Source organism: Anomaloglossus baeobatrachus, chromosome 4 (assembly GCF_048569485.1).
Source record: "Anomaloglossus baeobatrachus isolate aAnoBae1 chromosome 4, aAnoBae1.hap1, whole genome shotgun sequence".
Classification (NCBI taxonomy): Eukaryota; Metazoa; Chordata; class Amphibia; order Anura; family Aromobatidae; genus Anomaloglossus; species Anomaloglossus baeobatrachus.
The window spans coordinates 681,377,141-681,383,292 of record NC_134356.1 but is presented as its reverse complement, the minus strand read 5'-3'; the positions used below and the strand labels follow the sequence as shown (position 1 = coordinate 681,383,292).

The 6,152-nt window shown below is 46.1% G+C and overlaps 1 pseudogene; it reads left to right on the top strand.

The window, feature by feature from the left end:
• The first annotated feature begins 3,525 nt into the window (after positions 1-3,525).
• On the top strand, positions 3,526-4,367 carry LOC142302808 (ras-related protein Rap-2a pseudogene; annotated as a pseudogene).
• Positions 4,368-6,152: the final 1,785 nt, after the last annotated feature.

Sequence of the window (6,152 nt, the reverse complement as noted above, 5' to 3'; positions counted from 1 at the left end):
GTCTGCCTGTCTTTGTCTGTCTCTATTTCTCTGTCTCTTTCCCCGTCTGTCTCTATCAAGGTCTGTGTCTTTCCCCATCTATCTTTGTCTGTCTGGCTGTGTCCTCCTTCCCTGTCTGCCTGTCTCTGTCCCTGTCTGCATGTCTGTCTGTCACTTTCCCTATCTGTCTCTTTCCAGGTCTGTCTCTTTCACCATCTGTCTCTGTCTGTCTCTTTCACCGTTTGTCTCTGTTTGTCTCTTTCCCTGTCTTTCTCTATCTCTCTCTCTTTCCCTGTCAGTCTCTGTCTGTCTCTCTCTCTGTCTGTCTCTCTCTATCCGTCTCCCCACCGACATCTTATTACTTCACATATAAGCTTCTTATACTATGAATGTCTTTTGTTCCTATAGCAACCACTCACAGCTCCTACTAATAACCTGTAGTTCCAGGCTCCATTTACTTTAATGAAGGCATGTTTTTTGAAGAGTAACTGTAAAGCACGGGGTTAAATTTTCCTGTCAAAACATAGTCTACGATGTTCCCTGGGTCACATGAGGTGTCTGTGCAAAATTTTGTGATTGTAAATGCGACGGTGCGGATACACATTCCGTTTCACTTTTTCCCCATTATGTAGATAGGGGCAAAATTGATTGGGAAATTGGAACGCACGGGGTTAAAATTTTGCCTCACAACATAGCCTATGACGCTCTCGGGGTCCAGACATGTGAGTGTGCAAAATTTTGTGGCTGTAGCTGCGACGGTGCAGATGCCAATCCCGGACACACACACACACACACACACACACACACACACACACACACACACACATTCAGCTTTATATATTAGATTATAAAGTCAATTTTACGTTCTACACAGCATGTTAGAATGCTGTATATAAGAGCCCACTGGTGGTGGCTGCAGCTTATTAGTCACCAAATCTGATGAAAGGTTCCCTTTAATACATCATATTTACACAGACTATATACGTCTAAAATAAAGAAATTCAGAAAAGGGTCCAGCAGAGCAATCACTAACAAAAAGGGATGATCAAATACCTCAAATATTCAGCAACTCCCATATTCGACGAATAGGTCGCTGCTATTCGACTATTTGCGAATATTCGATGCACAATGTAAAGGCTGCTATACATGAAGCGATCGCACCCGCCCCCGTCATTTGTGCATCACGGGCAAATCGCGTACAATATCGCTAGTACCCGTCACACATACTTACCTGCCTATCGACGTCGCTGTGGCCGGCGAACTGCCTCTTTTCTAAGGGGGCGGTTCGTGTGGCATCACAGCGACGTCACACGGCAGGTGTCCAATAGAAGCGGAGGGGCGGAGAGCAGCCGAATGAAAGTCATGCCCACCTCGTTGCCGGAGGACGCAGGTAAGGTGTTGTTCATCGTTCCTTGGATGTCACACGTAGCGATGTGTGCTGCCTCAGGAACGACAAACAACCTGAGTCCAGAACAAGGAACGATATTTGGGAAATGGACGACGTGTCAACAATCAACGATTTGGTGAGTATTTTACATCGTTTGCGGTCGCTCATGTGTGTTACACGCAACGAGGCCAGATGTGCGTCACGAATTCCGTGACCTCAACGGTATCTCGTTAGCGATGTCGTTGCGTCTAAAGCCCCCTTTAGTCTATGGGAAACCCGAATAGTTGCCGAATAGCAACTATTCAGGCTTCCCATAGACCTACATTGCGCATTGAATATTCGCATAGCGGCAACCTATTCGTTGAATATTTGAGAAGCCGAATATTGCCGAATATTTGTGATATTCGATTATCCCTACTAATAAAGTAAGGCTCCACTCACACAATGGGCCTGCACACTGCAATGTCATGATCATGATAAAAAAAGCAAATTGTGACCACATCATATAAATACAGCCTAATTCTGGCTGCGCAACGTGTCGCTAATTGCATATGACTATATACACAGCGCCATGTGAGGTAAATGGATTTATGTAAATAACAAGTTCCTTTAATGGAAACCATCAGCAGCCCTTGTGGAGACATGATCGCTCTGTCTAGAGTTTGGGGAGTGTTTCTATCATTTTTATTAGGGTTCGCTCACACTTGCATATATATAATAGGTCTGATGTTCATGCAGAAACCTTGACGAGTGTCATGCGTATGTCATTCTGGACGTCATGTGAGTGTTAAGCGACTGTGGAATTTTTTTCCTTCCCTAGCATCCGTATGCCATGAATTTTTTTTTTCTTAGCAATTATTTTTCAAAAATTATTTACAGGACCATAGTGTCCTATGCTACAGAATAGTAAGGGATCTGTAAAAAATAGATTTCACTAGGATGGTCCGTGTGCCGTCCATTTATTTTTCTCGCACTCAAACTTTCATTTGTGAGTTTTCAGCCATTTTACACGTCCACTCTCAGCATTTTGCGGATCTTTCCTCCCATTGATTTCCCACACTGCCTCATTGAATAAAATTTTTTCTCGCATTACACTCTTTTACATTTTATACGCAAATGTTAGAGAGCCCAAATTCACATGAAGTGGAGTCACATACTATTAAAATGTATTTTTTAATAAGAACTTAAAATAGTTTTAGTGTTCTTTGTATTGAAATATATTGATAAATAAAGTTACTTTTCAATCTGCAGAATCGGCCATGTGACCATGTGCATTCTGCTTTTTGTGTTACTTTACCATATGGTTATCAGAGCAATTCATAAAGGAGACATTATTGACCTTCTGGAAGTCACCGGACAGGAGACAGCGATATGGCGGGACAGAATGGTGGCTACAACCCTTCCGGAATTAATTATTCATACTTAAAAAAAAAAGAAGAAGAAAAAATGCTTGTGGGTACAACGTAATGGGACACTATACCAATAATGTTAATAAAAATTTGAAATATCAAATTATTGATAGACATGTTATTAGACATGAATGTGGTCCAGATTATCCCACCTCGCTGTGGCTTTTCTTGACATTTCGAATCCCGGAGATGTGAGATTTTATAGCAGTCAGCTATCTGTTTACGGCACCTGCCTGCTTTCTATTATTTTAATGGCCTTCAGCTCGATCTCGAGCCATGGCAACTTGAAGGAAGATCGATCTTGTGAAGCCTAGATAACACCACCAAGGTCGCCTCTGCCATTATTTTGATAGGTCCAAGCCATCGTGTTGCTGGTCTTGCTCTTCTGCTTGTTCCTTTCATTCTTCCGATCATGATGTCCTTCTTCAATGATTATTCTCTTTGTATGATGTGTCCAAAGAAGGCAAGTCATACCTTGGTAATCTCTGCTTCGAATGACATGTCTGGCGTGATTTGTTCCTGCCTGATATAGCTGATGATCTGGGCCTCAACCAGTGTAGGACTGGCTACCGGAGAAACCTCCAGTAATACCAGTCCTGGCTGCGGTTACCTGCATTGAACTCCAGAGCTCTCACCTGAGCTCCCGAGTGCAGCCTCCATTGTGTCTTGTATGAAATATTACTCCAGTTAGAGACTTGAGAAGTATATCTTGCATAAAAAAAACAAAAGAACATTTGATGAATTTGATGGATGGTCACCTGCCACACCACATCCCGCTCCATAGAACCATATAGTAGAGGTGAGAGGTGACGCACCGGGGGAAGGCTCAGGAGCCCAGTGAGAAGGGTGCTGAGGCCGGCGCGATACGCCGGGGGCATCTAGTGGATAAGCACCGCTCAGTGGGCGCAGAGGGCAGTGGGGAAGCTCTCCGGGTACTGGGCCAAGCAGCCCGGCCTCTTTCCATGCCTCCGGAAGCCGCTGCAGAGTGGCGACGGTGATGACGGAAGGGGAGGTGGAGAAGCGGCGAGGTGTGAGGAGTGGTGCATGCTGCTGGGGAGTGGAGGGGGATGATGCGTTAGTATAAGGTGGGGTCCTGGGGAGTGGTGGGGTCAGCAGGACGGCTCTGACTGTGCAATTCGTGACCGGAACATTCATTGAGAAGTACGACCCGACCATTGAGGACTTCTATCGTAAGGAGATCGAGGTGGACTCGTCCCCCTCTGTGCTGGAGATCCTGGACACGGCCGGTACCGAGCAGTTCACGTCTATGCGGGACCTATATATCAAGAATGGACAGGGCTTCATCCTGGTTTACAGCCTGGACAACCAGCAGAGCTTCCAGGACATCAAGCCCATGAGGGACCAGATTATCCGTGTGAAAAGGTATGAGAAGGTGCCAGTAATCTTGGTGGGCAATAAAACTGATCTAGGAAGTGAGATATTATCGAAAAAAAGCGGATAATACCTTGGCTGAAGACTGGGGATGTCCTTTCATGGAAACGTCAGTGAAAAGTAAAACGATGGTGGATGAGGTCTTTGCAGAAATCGTAAGGCAAATGAACTATGCAGCCCAGCCTGAGGATGACCCTTAAGGGGGCTTTACACGCTGCGACATTGCTAGCGATAGCTAGCGATGTCGTGCGCAATAGCACCCGCCCACGTTGCTGTTTCATCATGAGGGTGATTGCTGCCGTATCAAACAATATCGCTACGGTAGCGTCACACGCACATACCTGCTTAGCGACGTCGCTGGAGAGATTGAACAATCTCTCCTTTAAAGGGGGCGGTTCGTTCGGTGTCACAGCGACGTCACTAAGCGGCCGCCTAATAGCAGAGGAGGGGTGGACATGAGTGGCCGGAACATGCCACCCACCTCCTTGCTTCCTCATTGCCGGTGGACGCAGGTAAGGAGATGTTCGTCGTTCCTGCAGTGTCACACATAGCGATATGTGGTGCCGCAGGAACGACGAACAAACAGCGGCATGCCCCACCAACGATATTATGATAAGGAGCGACGTGTCAACGATCAACGCCGGCTGTGCGTCACGAACACCGTGACCCCGACGATATATCGTTAGCGATCTCGTTCTGTGTAAAGTACCCTTTACTATTCTGCATGCAATCTACAATAGCAGTTTTAACTTAAGCCCGCTTTAAACGCCACAATATATCTTACGATGTGTCGGCGGAGTCACGTCGTAAGTGTCGCACATCCGGCATCGTAAGGTACATTGTAGTGTGTGACAGCTACGTGCGATTGTGATTGAACGTTAAAACATTCATCGCATACACGTCGTTGAATCCTGACGAATTGCACGTCAGGTTGTTCATTGTACCCGGGGTAGCACACATCGCAGTGTGTGACACCCTGGGAACGATGAACAGATCTTACCTGCCTCCCACGGCTCCCGGCCAGCAATGCGGAAGGAAAGAGGTGGGCGGGATGTTTACGTCCCGCTCATCTCCGCCCCTCCGCTTCTATTGGCCGGCTGCCGCGTGACGTCAATGTGACGCCGAACGTCCCTCCCACTCCAGGAAGTGGACGTTCGCCGCCCACATCGAGGTCATATGGACGGGTAAGTACGTGTGACGGGGGTTAATTGTTTGTGTGGCACATTCAACAAATTGAACATGCCACACATGCAATGGGGGCGTTGCAAATCGCATACGAAATCGTATGCGAAATTGCAACGTGTAAAGCAGGCTTTAGGTAGACATGACTATTTTAGCTGCAAAGGTTTAAAAAAAAAAAAAAAAAGAACCATGTAGTATGTTAGAGTTCGAAAGGACCTCCAGGATCATTGTGTCCAACTCCTTGCTCAATGCAGGAATCACTAAACCATCCCAGACACATGTTTGTCCAGTCTATCTGAAGACTTCCATTGAGGGAGAGGTCACCACCTCTCGTGGCCTCCTGTTCCACTCATTGATCTCCCGCTCCGGTTCTACCCAGGCAGCACACATGTGACAGGGCTGTTTTAAACTAAAGTGAAAATGCCAAAAGTTGCTAAATTTTGGTAACATTTCAAAGCATTTTATGACGTAACGCAGCCCATAGTGCTGTTTAAAAGAAATATGATAAGTATAAAATAGCCATCAGAAGTCTTATATACGTATTGCATTGTTGGGATATTCCTACATCTAGATATCGAGGGAGGACATCTTTTGAAATCTTTCACATAAAGCCAACAAAAAATTGCCAGTAGTTGGGGTGTCGCTGTGCAGCAAAACTGAAGGAAAAGCCTGTAATATTAAAAGTGTGCTACAGCCCATCAAATCCCAGGATCGGGGAGGATCCTACAGGTCCTGCACCTGTCGCTCATGTCACCACTCTTGAGATCGGTCACCACATTTCACAATAATCACTGTGTGCAGCA